General features: G+C 40.7%; 1 protein-coding gene across 2 annotated transcripts in view; it reads right to left on the bottom strand.

The window, feature by feature from the left end:
- The window catches only part of LOC140543894 (cadherin-18), a 225,079-nt gene that overhangs the window by 97,473 nt on the left and 110,287 nt on the right, over positions 1-17,319 (bottom strand). Inside the window, exon 1 of one of the 2 annotated variants that reach the window (XM_072667196.1) lies at positions 14,505-14,683. The exons of the other annotated variant lie outside the window; for it this stretch is intronic. The gene's annotated coding sequence lies outside the window, so the exon portion shown is untranslated. Of the gene's footprint in view, positions 1-14,504; positions 14,684-17,319 lie in introns of those variants that run through there. 2 annotated transcript variants of the gene reach the window in all.

Here is a 17,319-nt window from a genome sequence, read left to right as displayed (position 1 = left end):
GGCAGAGTGAGCACACAGGCCTGGTTGCTTTGTATTGACTTATTTCGCTGTGTGGAAGGCAGCAGAAATACCCACTTGAGTCAGAGAAGGAGAGAGGGAGAGGGGTGTGTGTGTGTGTGTGTGTGTGTGTGTGTACTAGAGTGCATTTCATGTTGGGGCAGATGAATCAAGCTGGATGTAAGGATGATTCAAAGTAGGGAGAGGTGTGTGTACATGCATGTGTGTGTGTGTGTGTGTGTGTGTGTGTGTGTGTGTGTGTGTCTGTGTGTGTGTCAAGAGGGATCACTAAGTAGGTAATGTGTGGACAGATCGCCCCATGGCGCTTTTTTCATCTCATCTTGAACTGGAGAATCGATAGAGTGAGACTGTCCATCTCTCTCTCTCTATTGCTTTTTATCTAGTGGCTCTTGCTCTCTCTCTCTCTCTTTCCATCCATTTCCTGCTTTCCCTCCTTTGTTGTTAAGCATTACATTTCATCCCATTTCTTTTAATGTTTCCTGGCAAAATCTCGGTCTTTTATCCCCCCTCATTTTCACTCTACACGTTTTCTTGCTTTTTTCACCTCCCATTTGCCACATCTCCACCTTCTCGGTCACGTGTTATTGTAAAGGCCAATTAACCCCCTCGCTTACATTTTCCTGCATCTTTAACACACACAAATGATTGACATAGCAGCTTTATCTGTGTGATTAAATTATAACTGTTCTTTATTCCAGCTAACCACCAAAGCAATTAGACGGAATGTAAATGCTTTCAGGTTTCAGTGTGTGTCTTCTCTCATTATGCTCCTGATGGGACACGTGATGTAAATATGCCACAAATAGGAGGAATGCACAGTAATGACTGACTATTTGATTGATATTTGAGCATCCACAGGAGTTAATGAATGACTATTAGGTCAACTGTGGGGAAATAGAAAAACAGGGGCTTGACTGATATTAATGTATCGTAGCTCTTCCTCTTGGTGAACTGGTGCTAATATGTAAATATGTTTTATTATTCAAAATTAGCCAAAGAATCGTTTTTATGTTGGGTAAGGCTTGAGTAGCAAGGAGTTATGCACATGTGATAATGAGCTTTCACCAACACCAGAGCTAACCAGTGTAGTGGTAGAAGCTGACTATGCAATTTAGGTGCACAAAGATTGGTGCCCTTGATACAGTTCCTAGATATCTGTTTCTAATAGAGATGGAAGAGAAATGCTGCTGGAATCTGGCATGTCGCTGCTCCTGTACCAACCTTTGATGCTGGGCCGTGCTCGGTCCAAGCTTAAATAGTTTTATGCACCCAGATAGAAGGGCACTTCCACTTCCAAACCTTTAGGATGTACTGGAGTGGCATTTGTGATCCAGACCTGATCTTCCAACATAAGTACTGGACTTTACTAATGCTCTTGTAGCTGAATCCAATCAAATCCTCGCAGCAATGTTACAGCATTTAGTGAACAACCTTCTCAGATTAGCTTCCTAGAATCTGCAACTGCAATAAATGACTGACAAACTCCCTATGAATATCCTTCATCACTTCAACACACTGATGAGCAGGTCTCTACAAACATTTGGACACATTTGGATGGATTTAGAATGATGTCATTTAACCATGCATGCACAATTTGAGTAAATGCCTTATCTTACACCACTAATTGCTGGGTCTAATGGTCAATGCATCCTGCCTTACAATTAGGGATTAGTGACCAGTAAACAGAAATTGGGTTAATTTTTATTTGTGTTCATTTATTATAGTGTGCTTTAAGTTAGTAAAGTAATGATGATGTCAGTCCTGATGCCTTAAGTTTAGGGTTATTAATTCAACAATGGTAAAGTTCTCAAAGTTCATGTGCACCAGAAGCTTATTTCAGCTACATTTGTCCAATTCTGACACTGAATCAGCTTTACCATAAAATAATAACCTACATTCACTTGACCACGACTTGCAGTAAGCCTACTGACAATAGACTGAGATAATGAGAGACACACATCACAGTTCCACATGTTCTGTGGGCATAGTGTAAATCATGTTAGCGGACATCAGTGAACTCTTGATAACAAAAATGAGCCTGTTCTTTTGAGACAACCTGAACAAAGTCGAATAAAGGTAGTAATTGGTTATCTTATAAAATAGTATCTCCAGCCACATACAAACACACACACGCACTCACATAGTCTGCTCAACCACTTCTAAATGCCAGCCCCCTCCCCTCTGGTACTTTCAGAGGGAGAGAGAGAGAGAGAGAGAGAGAGAGAGAGAGAGAGAGAAGAGCAGAGGAGAGGATGAAAAAGAGGATGGGAAGAAAAAATAATGCTAGGAGGAAGCTTTGGGGTTCCCTACAGGCAAGCTGAAATATTATATAACCATGACTCCTCTTAACTGCTGTTAACTGCAATACTAATATATATGTACATATCAGCATTAGTTTAGTGCATTATTAAACAGCAGTTAGAAGGTGTGCATAATGATGAGTTATAAACCAATGTTTCCAGCAATCCCAAATATTCTGTGCAAAACCAGTGCTTTATATTGTCTGCTACACTTTTAGTGTTTTTCACCTTTTAGATCTTATCAGCTTCAATATCTGAAGGCAATATAAAATAATGCTTTTATGTAGATATTCAGCTCATTCAGCTGCGTAAGAAACATCCCTGGAGCCAAGGAATCTTTGATGCAACATCTTTCTCTCTCGGTGTCTTTCTCTCTCTCACACAGATATTCTCAGGCCAGTGAGACCCTGGACCCCAGGGAGGCTCCAGGGGACAAAGTTTCATCAGAAATGGAAACTCTGCATCTCATTTTTCAGCAGGGCGTATTCCCTGGCCCCCTCAGGTGATTCTGTAAAGAGCTCACAGTGGATTCTGGCTATGCTTTAGACATATAAATAAACCACACGACATTCAATTCATCATGCTGCTGCCCTTTCCAACCCGATATGAGTGCACATAGAGCCGTATCAGCCTACTGGACAAAGTCAAATCAGACAGCAATAACACCACACTATACTAACAATGCAAGATGCTGTTTTTGAAGATCTGAAAAGGAAAAAATCTGAAAAGGATCCATTGATTTTGGATGGGAAGATGGGAAGAGGAAAAGTGACTCTGGAAAGAGTTCATTGTAGAGGAAATGGTTGCAGGAGCTTTAGTCACAACTAGTGTTACAATAGGAAAGGTGACCAAAGCAACCTTTGCATTTCTGAAAGAAACCTGATTGAAAGATAGATGGGTGGGTGGGTAGGTAGGATAGGCCTGATAGACCATTTCAGAGTGCCTGTATGATTTAAATAAATAAATAAAGAAATAAATACATAATGTATGAGATCCTTCATGTAAATAATATATTTTCTGTTTTGTTTTTGGGTTTTTTTTGCGACCATAGCAGAGATCTGCTGCTCTGTATGATGCGCATTGTGCTGCTCTGGTGGGACGTGACTGAGAACATTAATAAAAAAAAAATGTATATAAGTATAAGTAAGGACAGTAACAATACACAAACATTAGGATTTAGTTCAAACCATGGTGCAATGTCTGTAGAATGCCAAAATAAAAGTTAGAGAATTTGAGAAATAAGCATTGTGATTTAAGTCCAAATACAACCTTTTGGCCACAATCATTAAAGGTACATTTGTAGATAAAAAAATAAAAGAAAGAACACCATGAAAAGAACACCATGCTAACTGTGAAGCTCTCAAGTTTTGGGGTTGTGTTGTTGCCAGTGGCATAGGCAGTACTGCACGGTGGAGAGAAAATACTGGATTCCAATGTCAAACAATCTGTTACAAGGCAGAAGCTGAAAGAGGATGGCCTCAGCAACAGCATAATTATCCAAAACATACCTCAAACTCCACCATTTACTATCTGAAGAAACACCAACTGAAGCTTTCAGGATGGCCCTCATGGTCCCCTGAGCTTAACATAACATAGAAAATGTGTGGCGTAGACGACCCAAGAATATCTCAGGCAAGACAATCCAAGAATATCTCAGCACTACAGGCCTCTGCAAAGACAAGCAGGACAATATTCTAACAATAAGAAGTAATACACTTTTAACTGGCTATAAAAAGCATTTTCAGGCTGTGATGTTAGACTGGAAAAAAAGCAGGCTGGGGGGAGTGGCTTTGGCATGGCTGCCAGAGCAGAGACTTTGCTAATTGGCAAGTGGAGACACCTGTGAACTCTACAGTCAAGAGTTTATAAGCCAAACACTCATGCTGCACAATGCTGGAGCACTGGTGCTGAGCTACTGAGAGCTTAGCTCAGAGCAAGCGAGTGCCTGGTGGGAGGAAACGGGTCCGATTCATCTATTCAGTGTACTCAGAATTCACATCACTGTTGCAGCTGATACATGTGTCCGACACACTCTGCGAAAGTGCCTCATCACACTCTCATACTGGGTGTACACCTAGAGCATCCATGTGTGTCAGAACCACATGAAGTTTCAGTTGGAAGGCTGAAAGATGTTTGTGTTGAGCTAACAGAGAAGGTTTGACTTGATACACGATAAATAGCAGTTCCATAAAGAAAAACTGTTCAACTCCAGCAGATCAGATCAATAGTTATTAGCTGTAATTTGATTGTTTTTGGCTGAATAAAACACATTTGTAAGAATGATTTGTTTAAGAAGCCAGACTGCCCTAGAAAAAATGCTTTTCTTTAACGCAGGATGATGGTTTGTATTGAACCTTACATTCATTATTGTATTTATATCGAGTCTGATGTCTCCCTTTCCACTCCGTAAGTTTCATTAAGTAAAAAAAAAACAACAGTCAAATGATTAACTCTATGGAACCTGATGCATAGTTGCTAGGTAAAGTGAAGTCTGTTGTTGGCAGGCCATCATAAAATCACCAGTGTTAAATCAACTCTGTAAGTGTTAATTTTAACATAACTTTAATATATACTTTTCAGAGTTAATTTAACACTCTTGTCAGGTAGAAATATAACTCTGCTTCAGTGTTGACCTAGACACTCTGATAGTGTTGGAAGAAAAAGTTGTTTTAACACTCACCATATGTCAGCTATATGGAAAAAAAAAAAAAAAAAAAAAAAAAAAAAAAAAATATATATATATATATATATATATATATATATATATATATATATATATATATATATATATATATATTGCTGCAAGTTAAAAGAAAACATCTGTGTGTGTTAATTAGAATGTGTTGATTTAATTTTCAGTTCAATTCTAGAGTAGTTGCTTCCTCTTAGGACAGTACATTTAATTGACTAAATCAACTACTGCCAATTAATACTATATGCTGGCACATTAACATTCACAAGTGGAATCTAATATAATCACAAAGGCTATGTTCAGACTGCAGGCAAATCAGATTTGTTTCTAAAATCAGATCTGACTGAGATGACTGTCCACACTATTATTTGCAAGTGACCGAAAGTGACTGGATTTGCATGTTCGGATAGCACAAACCCTGTGGTAATAACATAGGCACTAACAAACTGGTTTGGAGGTGATTTTGCATAAATTGTAAAATTTGGATTTGAGCTGGTGGTCTCAATATAGCCATGAGGTGTTGGATTAACCCTGCAATTGCACATGAGTGGACCCTTGCACACAGCCTGGAACCATTAACACTGAGGCCAAGCAATTATACTGAATATAGAATACATATGAACATCCATAATGAGCCAAGGGGGAATGACAACACACTGATGAGGATATAAGGAGTGTGGGAGGAGCCTAAACTAATTAAACATCAACACCTGCATCTGTCATCTTTTAACACCATCAGTGTTGAGAACTTCTAGGAAACTGAAAGCAACACTACACAACTCGAGAGTAGGAAATTCAACACGGGTGTATAAGATCAAGTTTCTGGCACAACCTAGAAAAGCCAAGGATTCAAATCATCTTGGTTGCGGGATGAAAATCAGCAAATGTTTAGCATGTATTCAAGAAGTGTCCATATGAACAAACATTTCCAGACTGATAACTGGAGTTAACTTAGATATTAGTATTAGCAGTGACTAGCAAATATATAATAATAAGGCTTAACAGCAGCGGCCTACCTGCTAAACTGCTTGATCAGCGTACGACATGTTTACATACCCGGCATGGTTGGTTTACTTGGCCTACCAACAAGCTACCCTTCCCCAGCTCATATTGAATCAGGAGAGCTCACTAACACATTCACCATTTCTGTGCCTGAGGTGGTCAGATTGTTTAAGACAGTTAACTCGCACAGAGCAGCTGGTCCTTATTTTGTCCTCTGTCATGTCCTTAGAACAGATGCCAACCAGCTGGTGGAGATTTTCACAGACATCTGTAACTTCTCCCAAAGATGGTCTCTAATTTCCACAGGTTTTAAGAGAACCACCATTGTTCCAGTTCCTAGTACACTTGCTATTCCCTACCAAAATGGCTATCACCCTGTTGCACAAGGTGCTTTGAGCGGCTGGTCAAACCTCATATCTGTTCCTTTCATCTGGCCACTGTGGACCCTCACCAATTTCACGTTGCCCTCACTCACTTGGACAAGCACAACACATTCAGGATGTGAGACTGCTGCTCATAAACTACAGCTCAGCATTCAACACCACCATCACTCCCTACCAAACTCATCTAGAAGCTCATAGACCTGGCCCTAAAAACCCATCTCTGCAATGGGATTCTGGACTTCCTGACAGGCAGACCCCAGGTGGTGAAAATAAGAAACAGCTTCTCCTCCTCGCTGACTCTGAGCACAGGGGCTCCCCAGGGATGTGCGCTTAGCTCGCTCCTGCACTCCCTCTTTACACATGGCTGTGAAGCCCAGCAGAAATGCAACATCATCTCCACATTTGCTGATAATTCAAAAGTCATCAGGGCACCTTAATGATAAAATAAGAATTCCCTTTAACATGTATTTGCTGTAGATAAGGGTCAGTGCTGCTATACACCTTCCCCATGTCACTTTATGCACAGTTCACAGTTCTTACTGCCACTTCCTGCTGGCCTTGTTTACACTGCCTCTTTGCACATTTTGCATATTTATTATTCAACCACATTCTGTCTTGTACTGGCACCACTGCAACATGATTGTCATCCTCTCTCTTGCACAATCATGGTAATACTAACCGAAGTCTGCTGATGTCTTTTGTCCAATATATTTTATATATAATTTAGATTTCTATATATTTACATTTAAGGCATTTAGCAGATGCTCTTATCCGCTTCTCCTTAGCTAGCCCAAAAGATGCTGTACCTCTAAGCTTAAATACTACTAAATACAAAAAACAGTATACCACAATACTCAGCATACATTACATACACTGCTCAAGTACTCTTGGAAGAGGAGGGTCTTCCACCTGCATTTGGAGACAGCGAGCGACTCTGACACCCAGGGCAAGTTTGTTCCACCACTTCAGTGCCAGGACAGAAAAAAAGTCTGGATGCTTGTCTTCTTTAGATCTTAAAGGATGTCAAGCCAAGCCATATTTGGCTCTTCCTACAGATCAGCTTTGACTATTTTGACCACACATAGGACAATACATTATACTGCCTCAGCTTTATAAACATTTCGAAGCATGGATGTCAAGCTTGCACTCTTAACCAGCATAGGCGTATACAGAGCCTTTTTTAGGTTATTAGGCAATGACACAATTTTGAAATCACTCCTCTATATATATTATCCCCTATTTTAGGGACCCATTAATGCCTGGATAAATCAAAATACAAAATAGTCCTGGTTAGTTTGATCTTTGAGGCAAGTTAATGTAGTCATTTTCCGTGATTGCTTAATTTAACTTTTGCCTTCGGGTTTGTCGTTGTCAACCAGCGGTTCGGGATAGGTGACAGTCAAGAATATTCACATTTGTGGTTCTGAAACAATGCTTGGCTGCTTTTGTAATATGCTTCAGGATATTGTCCTGCAAGGAGGTAAAGTGCCAACTTTTAAGGTAATTTATTCAGGTTGGATATGAGACAGTAAAATGCTCCTTTTTTTACTAGACTATTTATCTTGCAGCTGCCACCAGCAGTCACATTATCAATAAAGACAAATGAGCCAGTTCCACTGGCAGCCATACATGTCCATTCTACCATGTTTCACACATGAGGTGGTAAGCTTTGCATCATGAGCAGTTCCTTTTTTTCTCCCCATTTTTCTCACTTCATCAATCAGTTTAATCTTCTCACACATCTATAATATGTTTCCCCAGAACTGCAGACTGTAATTTATTTTTTAGGAAACTGTAACTTGACTTTTCTCTTTGTGAGGCTTACCAGTGATTTTCCTATTGAGTTCATGCTGCTTTATGATTCTCTTTATGGTAGTCTTAGACGCATTTGTTGTAAATGAACATCTCAAATAGCATTCCTGATCTGTTCAGCAGATTTCTATTATGACCGAAAGTATTTTCAGTCATCTACTACTGTGACCCACCAGGTCAATTTTCTTTTCACTAAGCTCACCACTGTGTTCTTGCTTTAGCAATGTGCCAAACTGTTGATATAGACATGCCTAATGTTTTGGCTTTGTCTTGGATTTCTTATTAGTTTTTCAGCCTCTTGATGATAACCTGCTTTCCTGGTCCTTATGTTGAGACAGCAGCTGTCACATCTGCCAAAGAAACAACTGAGCAGCCAACTGTCCAATTATTTTTTGGTATAAAATGCTATAATTTATTATAATAAATAAGGTGGACCCAATATGGATGTACATACTAAGGGTGGGGGATATGACAAATATAATATTATTGTAATTACAGAGGCTTTTAAGATGCATGAAAGGTTATTCTTATATATTGTTAACCAGGGGGTTTTACAATATGACACAAACAAAAAAGTCCTAGTACTGCCACCTAGTGTAGTCAAGACCATTAGAGCCAAACTGTAACACATTGTGTAAAGAGTCAGGACAAGGTCAAGATCAAGGCAGATTAGGACTAGTTTAACAGTAATAAAAAGAAGAAAAGTGATACAAAAAACTTGATATTTGTTTTGTCTTGTAATTGCACCACTGCAACCTGATCATCTGTAAAAGATCTGCCTGGCTGCTTTTGTAATAGATTTTTATGTATACATACATAGATGTAAAGATTGATTATCTTCAACGTTATGGAAGGTTTGGCACCTCTATTAAAAATTTCCCCATTACAACAATCCTAATACTCAATTTAAAGAATTTAACAGGAAACATGTCCTTTTTTATATTTGCATTGGCCATAGAAGTTATTAGGAATAACGTACTAAGGCATAACATTACTGTTACTGACCATAAAATATGAATGGCATGACTTAAGCCAATTGTACCTTGTACAAGGTTCCTACAGGTAAAATAAATGTCCATATAAATCCCCTTAACGAAAACCTTTCACTTGACTGACCCCAAGGTCGAGCTGCATCGTTATTTCAATGTGCAATGTCTTGTGCAATTTCAAATATACCTTTTTACTCCACTTTTTACTGCTTGATACAAAAGGAAAAGTCACACTGTTCTGATTTTCCATGACATATCTACCAGAGGCAGATTTTATCTGCCCCGAATTGTTTATTTTACATATCTTGGATACACAGAGTGCACTTCTGGTAAAATCTGTTGACAATTCCTGACAAAATAATGCCTTGTCACTTTCTTTCAATAACATAAACCCCCTTTTCTAATTTTGGGAAACTTTGAGTCATTATTACCATAGGACTAAGACAAGACCATGACCAATCATTCAAGTTTTTTTGTAAGTACTGGTAACACCTAGAACACATTTATATAGTATATAGTGATGTAACTGATCAAGTTAATGATAAAATATCTTCTCTTCTTGCCAATTCCCTAGTACAGACCCACAAGTGTAAGCAGTCCTCCATTGAACTTCAATATGAATGTGTTATTTCAATGCCGGTATGCTGGAGTGCAGATTCAAAACAACAAAAAATGTCTGTGTCTAATTTCACTGCAAGTCCAACAGTACTTCTGGAGCACTCTGAATATGTCTAAATCACTCAGCATCACACTCACATTTCTAAGCGCAAAGCCCAATTTCTGCTTTCATACAACCCAGCTCTCTTTTCTAACATGCTCTCCATCTCGCTCACAGTTTCTGTCTTTTGTAAATTATTTGTAAGCTCTCCATCACTGCTTATCATGGTAAAGTGTGTAAAGATTAAAGCCTGTGCATTCCATCAGCTATGTCGTGAACAAAAGTCTAATCTACTTCTCAATATCTGAATTGGCGTTCCTGTGCATGTGTGCTTGTGCATAGAACGATGTGATTTAACACTGCTAATCAAATGCTTAGCATGGCTGTCTCATCATTTATTTGATAGCCTCTCACAGGTGGATCTCCGTCTCTGCCATACACACAGTACAGACTGTTGCTGATCTAAACCCTGATCTTCTCAACTTACTAAGTATGTCCACGTACTGAGCTCCTCTAGCTCACGGGACTATATACACATTGCACTTTGAACTTATAACTCTTTAATACTTGAACACTACGGCTGTAGTACTTGAGCATCAGGCTGGTAATGCTCATTGACGTGCATTGCACACTGTGCTAATATAACTTGACCTTATTGCCCCTAACCACTGAGGACTGCTCATATAATATACATATATATATATACACATTTGAATTCACTTTGATTCTACCTTCTGCTCACTGTCTCACTTCATATACTGTCCTTTCTCTGTGTGTTGTCTTGTACTAGAGCTCTGTGTATCGTTCCTGAGCCAGAGCTGTAGCCCAATAGGGCTTCACTGTTCTTTAAAGACAACAAAGTAGAATTCATTAGATTTGGAATATTCCAGCCTGAAAATAATCTGCTAATCGGAGAGCTCATTCTGCTCTTGGCTTGAGGTCAAATACCATGCTATGTATTTGTAGGTGCAGTTATGTGTGTGTTTGTTTTGAGGTCTTTTATCGTAGGTTGTGTTTATGGCATGGATTCCTCTGGTGGTGTTATCTCAACAAAAACAGTTCAGGCCGAGGGGAAGTTGGCAGTTTGAGAGAGGGGAGGAAAGAGAGGATGTAAAATGACGAGCTACAAAAGCTCTCAGTGCAGCGTTTCATTCATTCGAGCCACATTAAAACATCTTCCGTTTTCAATTAAACACAAGTAGAAGCATGATTACAGCTATTATGACTTCCATAAGCATTCTAGAAATGCTACGCAGCAGGTGTGGCTGTTAGAATGAAGCCTTTCTTCCATCTTTCTTCCTCTTAAATTGTGCCGTTTTAAGTCATACTGTCAACATCCTCTTTTCTTTTCTTTTTTTTTGGAACACATCACTGAACACTAGACAGAAAAGGCTAAACATTAACCTCCTGTAAGCAAAGCTCCAGTCAGCCTGAAATGCTAGCTTGGTATTAATGACATCGTTTTGAGTAGCAAGTCAGTTTGCGTTCAGCACTGGTGTATGTGTTTAATTAGAAAGGGTTAGGGATGTAATAAGCTGTCAGTGATGAGACCATTGCTGGCTATGAGAGTATGATGTGCGTTATAGTATACTGCCTTTCCACTGGGATGACTCACTAGTGTGCTGACTGCATTATGGTACTGAGCTCAGTGACTAAACAGCAGGCTAGAGGTTAAGATCTCTCCAGGCATGGCGTAGAAACTTCACTCTGCGCTTTCAGCCTCCACGTCATGTCCGAACGATATTTCAGGGATTTATGAGGTCATGGTTCGCAAAACCAACACATAATGTGCTCTTAATTGAATACGACATGCCTACACAGCGGTACATTTAAGAAGAGGCTGGATGTTGATGGTTTTTAGCGCAGCACTGTAGTTGAAGGCGTAGGTCAGTAGCAACATCACTATGTATAATGCTTTTGGTGGTCATGTTGAAGTGCACTGAATAAAGTGGTGCATTGAATGTCCTTGGTTAAACGTATCCATCATTTCCACAACAAGAAAGTGCATTGAATGGACATGACATAAGTTTAACGACTTAAATGTAAAAAAAAATTAAGTCAATTCAGAGACAAATGAACACACTCTGACTAGTAAAAATCTGTTGTAGCTTTTCTCATGTTGTAAAACACTGTCTTGTATTAAACAGTGTAGATAGCCCTGTTTTTTAGACACCTACACAACAAAGAAACACCCACATTTGAAAGCAGACTTGAGAATACCCACATTCATTTTTTTTTTTATACACAACAGCCTGCCTAGAGTTAGTTAGTGTCTTTTTTTGCCTCTCACTCCCAAAAATCTTAGAAGTTTGTGAAACCATCGAGAATAACCCTTCAGAGAAATGTGTGTGGGTGTGTATGGGGGGGGGGGTTGTGTACTACTGTTGGAGTCCTTTTTATTCGGTCTCATTAACCAGTTCAGCTGGAGTTGGAAAACACTGTACACAACAGCTGATTAAAGTTGCAAAAACACGATGGGGAGGATGTGATAATGTAATACGAATTTTAAAAACCTCAGTCTTCACCCTTCATGTCTGAGAAACCACACCAAAGCATGTGAAAAAAACAAGATTGCTTAAATGTTCTAAAATCTATATATCCTATAAATGCACTGATACTGAAATGATATGCCAATGCTGAAATCCAATATTTTACTGCCAAATATCTGCCAATGTTGATACAGTTGAAACAGCTGACATTTTTACATTCATCAAATGTAGAAGTTGAATTGCATCTACCTGGAAATATTAGATTGCATTTTTTTCTATTGGGTCATTTTGGTGTAATACTCCTGGATTATCTAAACCAATGGTTCTCAAACGGGTCCACAGGGACCACTACACTGCAACTGCTAAGCCATTTTCTGCAGTAAACATTTGTCAATTGGGGTTGCAACGGTATAAGAATATCACAGCATGATAACCATCTCAGAAAATATCCTGGGTTAATAGCATGGTAAGCTGTCCAAAGACATAGCATCAGCTGCAGTTTGAAAAGACGCCATTGGCCGACATTCGCGACTTGGAGGAAGCACACATTAACCTTCACCCTCCCAGCAATGGTGGTCTTCATGTGATTGGGGGAACTCTAGCTATTGGGTGGGAACTGGGGCTGACTAAATGGGGGAGGGAATTGGGAAGGATATATATATATATATATATATATATATATATATATATATATATATATATATATAACATAACATTATATAAAAAATCCCCAAAATGGTTCTTTGTAGTGATGCCACGGAAGAACCACGTTTGGTTCTCTGAAGAAGGCTCTACCTTCTTAAAAGTTTAAAGAGCCTCTAGACAGTGTAAAGGATACACAGATTAAAGGTTTTGTTCACGGTACCAACCAACCCTGCCAAGAACCATTTAAGAAGCTTTATTTTAGGAGTGCATGTAACTAGGCCAATTGTATGTCTGTTGCCGGAGGGTAGTGTGTGTGGTAGGACAGTTCTACCTCTATACACAACTGAATGCTCTTCAGACCCCTAAATGAATGCTCCTCTGCCACTTGCTCTCAGTTGAATCATTTTGGTACAAGGGACTCTGTCAGAGAGGACAGCGAAATCGTTCTCCTCTCATTGAACAATGAAAAGCAAGTGCACGCTCTCTCTCGCTCTCTCTCTCTCTTTCGTTTCAGAGATCATGCAATCAGCCCACATCTCTTGGACTCAAACCACAGCGATCCTTTGACGCTTTTAAACAGTAAACAGCACTCCCTCTGTGTGTGGTGTGTGTGTGTCTGTGTATGTGCATGAGTGCCTCTATGTCAGCGTGTGTGTGAGGGGATATTCATAGATGTCTCTGAAGTGGCATAAGATAAACTGAAGAAAATGAGACCGTTACAGAGTAGTAGGAAAACACACACACACACACACACACACACACACATTCTGACAGCACTCTAATCACAAAACATTAGCATTTATCAGTGGCCATGCCACTGTCCTCTCTCTCTCTCTCTCTCTCTCGCTCTCTCGCTCTCTCTCTCCTCTCTTTCATATATGAAGATCACCATGATACGACCTTCTCCCAGTCCCCCCAATGTTAGAAAGTGGTTAAGAGTGTGCGGAACAGTGTAAGGTGCACCAGCGCAGATGAGTATTTAAACCTGGCTAAAAGCATAAGGAGGATAAGCTGCTGATAAGCTGCTGCCCTACTCCTCTCAGCCACGTCTGCCATTGTGTGTGTGTGTGTATGTGTGTGTTGGGTTAGGAGTTAGGAAGCAGATCAGACCACACCAGCGCAGACACAGACAGACGACCCCCCCCCCCACACACACACACACACACTCTATCACACACACACACTAGTCCACAGGAGAACAGTAACTCCACAGAAGCTTGTAGTTCTTGTAGCACAAGCAAGGCGAACACAGCAAGTCTGGCATCACACACCTTAGACACTGCATACAAATGTCTCTCGCTCTCTGCTCCTTTCTCTCCTCACTTCTTCTCTCATTCCTCATGATCTCGGCTCCTTACTTGCTTACTTCCAGTTCCTGCCCTTTTCACTCCATCTCCCCTTTCTTTCTCCTTCCATCTTTCCAAAAAAATCCATAATATGCTCATCATCATCATTACATATTACATATTTCAGATCACCCGGCAGCAGTACAGAAACAGTATGTGTCATACTGTACCTCATGAGATGGATCCATAAAAGCATCTCCTCTCTTGCTGGATGTGTGGCTCTGCACTTTCTCTGCCTTTCGCACCATTTTCCTCCTGCCGCTCTACTCCGTGAATGAGACTCTTTCTGCTCTGTGCACAGTGTTTGTGTGTGCGTGTGTGTGTAAGAGAGAGAGAGAGAGCGCGCGTGTGCGTGTGTGCGCACGAGGGAGAATCCTCGCTGACTCCTCCACTGCAGCAGCTTAGGTAAACCAGGCACTCTGATTGGCCAGCTCCAAGCTCACAGCGCGTCTGTCATGCAACACCAACAGTCCAAGATCTCCTCTCTCTCTCTCTCGCTCACCCTCACTCCTTCACTGTCATGCTTTTTCCCCATGAACACACACACACTGAATTTGTTCACACGTTCTTTTGTTATCACTTTAAATCTCTCATGTTTTTGTGTTTTACAATTTTGCGCCGTTATAGAGTTGTTCTCCAAGCCGTCTGTCATTTTTCTCTTCAGCTGCCGTCAGTCATCCTCTCCCCTTTTCTCTTTCTACGAAGCTCCTTCACTCCTCGTGTATGCCTTGACACTTTTTTCCTGTCTGGTCAGATTTTCCCCGCTCCCTCGCTCTCCTGGTCTATCAGTTTCCCTGTCCAAAAAACCCTCTCGAAACCCTCTTCAGCCTCCCCTCATCGCTCTCCCTCTCTCTCTCCCTCTCTTAGCTCTAGATTTTGTTCCTTCTATACATCTCTGTCTCTCTTAGCTCTAGCCATCTCTCTCTCGCTCCCTCTCTCTTTCTCTCTGTTCTCACACTCTCAGCTCTCTCTCTCTCCTCCCCTTGCCAGTTTTCTCAGGTACACTGATGGCTAGCGGCGACTCTTCTCTCTCGTTCGCTCTCTCTCTCTCTCTCTCTCTGCTGCTCCGAGGGGAAATATAATGAATAATAAAGGAAAGGAGAGCAGGATGGAACGAGGGAGCGAAGCAGGGAGAGCGAAGAGATCGAGAGGAAACGAAAGGCCCTTCACCCTCCAAGAGTGTGTATGGCTTTTTGGGGGGAAAGATAAGGCTAAATTCAGCCATGTCACTCAACTGCTGTGTTCTCTTCACTGGCTTCCTGTAGCTGCTTCCCGCATCAGATTTAAAACCCTGACGCTGGCCTACAAAGCCAAGAAAGGACCAGCCCCTCCATACTTCATTGCAATGGTCAAAAGCCGATCTGCACAAAGCCCTTTGAGCTTCAAGTACGGCTCGGCTCGACCCGCCATCCCTCAAAATCCATAGAAGACAAGCGTCCAGGCTTTTTTTCTGTCCTGGCACCAAAGTGGTGGAACGAGCTTCCCCTGGGTGTCCGAACGGCAGAGTCACTCACTGTCTTCAAACGCAGACTGAAGACCTACCTCTTCAGAGAGTGCTTGGACGATTAGAGTACTATGGTCACCTTATTGTCTTGTGTTTAGTAATGTCTAAAGCTTAGAGGTATCCTTTAAATTATTGGTCTATTCTAACTAGCTAAACTAGTTTTTCTTGGGTAAATAGCAAAGCACTGTGTAAGTCGCTCTGGATAAGAGCGTCTGCTTAATGCTGTAAATGTAAATGTAAATGTAAATAAGGAGAGACTTGATGTTCGTTCATCAATTAGACGGGCAGAAGGTGAAGAGCTTTTGTTGGTGGTAGAAGGAAAGAAGGCAGCGCTATCCATAAGGAGTCTGTGAAGAGCAGGCCAGTTTTACCGGAGAGAGGGAGAAGTGAAGGCTGAGAGAAGATGGAGAGGCAGCAGAGGGATAGTGAACGACAGCAGACATCAGGCAGAGGCTAACTCCTCAACTCCACTCACTGCTCAAACTGGCCCACAAGCGAGCATTTACCACACACTCCACGCCTTTGCACTTGTGACTTATATGGCAATAATGGATATTCTATATATACACTGTGTACTACTTCACCTTTCACATGAATCTGCTTGAGAAATGCGGTAATTGGGCCCATAATACAACTACTGTGAAACCAATGGAGAGGAAGCTTTACCAGCACTTTCCCCCACCACACAAAGGTCTAACCTGGGCTGCACTCTACTGGCAACACAAAGCCATCATTGCAAAGATCACTGCTATTTGAACCCTGGCTAGTGTGCCCACAAACAGTTAAAAATGATGATCAAATTAACATCCCCTCTATTACATTGTGGCGGGCAAATGTTGATGCTCCTACATAAGAAACAGGAACATCTTTGATTGACTGCTTGCTACCTTGCCTGTTCCTCACTAAGCCCTGCCTCTGCCCACCTGACAAGCATTTTGCAAACATGCTGCAAACATGCTGACAGGGCGGGAATCCCACCAATATCGAGGCTGGATGTGAAATAATTGAAAATGTTTTACTGTATTTGCTGTATAGCCAAATTTACAATTAAGCTATCCATCCTCCACCCGCAAGTAAGTTCCTTCATAGTAACTGGTGCAAGATTGTACAATTTTTATACTGGCAAAAATCCCATTTTGTCCCATCTCATTTAACAAAAGTCTTAAAATCAGCATAACCTCCTAATACCCTTGATATGAGAATTATTTATTAAATAAATCAGAACTGTGCTCTGAAAAGTGCATTCAATATACAAAAATGTACTATTTACTGAATTTAGGTTCTACAGCTTTAATTCAGTTATTTTTCACCTAAACAACCTATCAACAAAATGTATCGACCAGAGGCCCCCAAACCTTTGCACAGGACTGCATATTATTTAGCAGCAGAAATTTGCTAGTATTCCCTTTATCTTTGGAGTCTGTGTGGGAATCACTGACTTTAATTCTGTGCACAAATGATGTCTCCCACAAGTTGTCTTT

Source organism: Salminus brasiliensis, chromosome 22 (assembly GCF_030463535.1).
Source record: "Salminus brasiliensis chromosome 22, fSalBra1.hap2, whole genome shotgun sequence".
Taxonomy (NCBI): Eukaryota; Metazoa; Chordata; class Actinopteri; order Characiformes; family Bryconidae; genus Salminus; species Salminus brasiliensis.
Note: the sequence above shows the minus strand (reverse complement) of the source record. Positions and strands in the feature narration are given on the sequence as shown.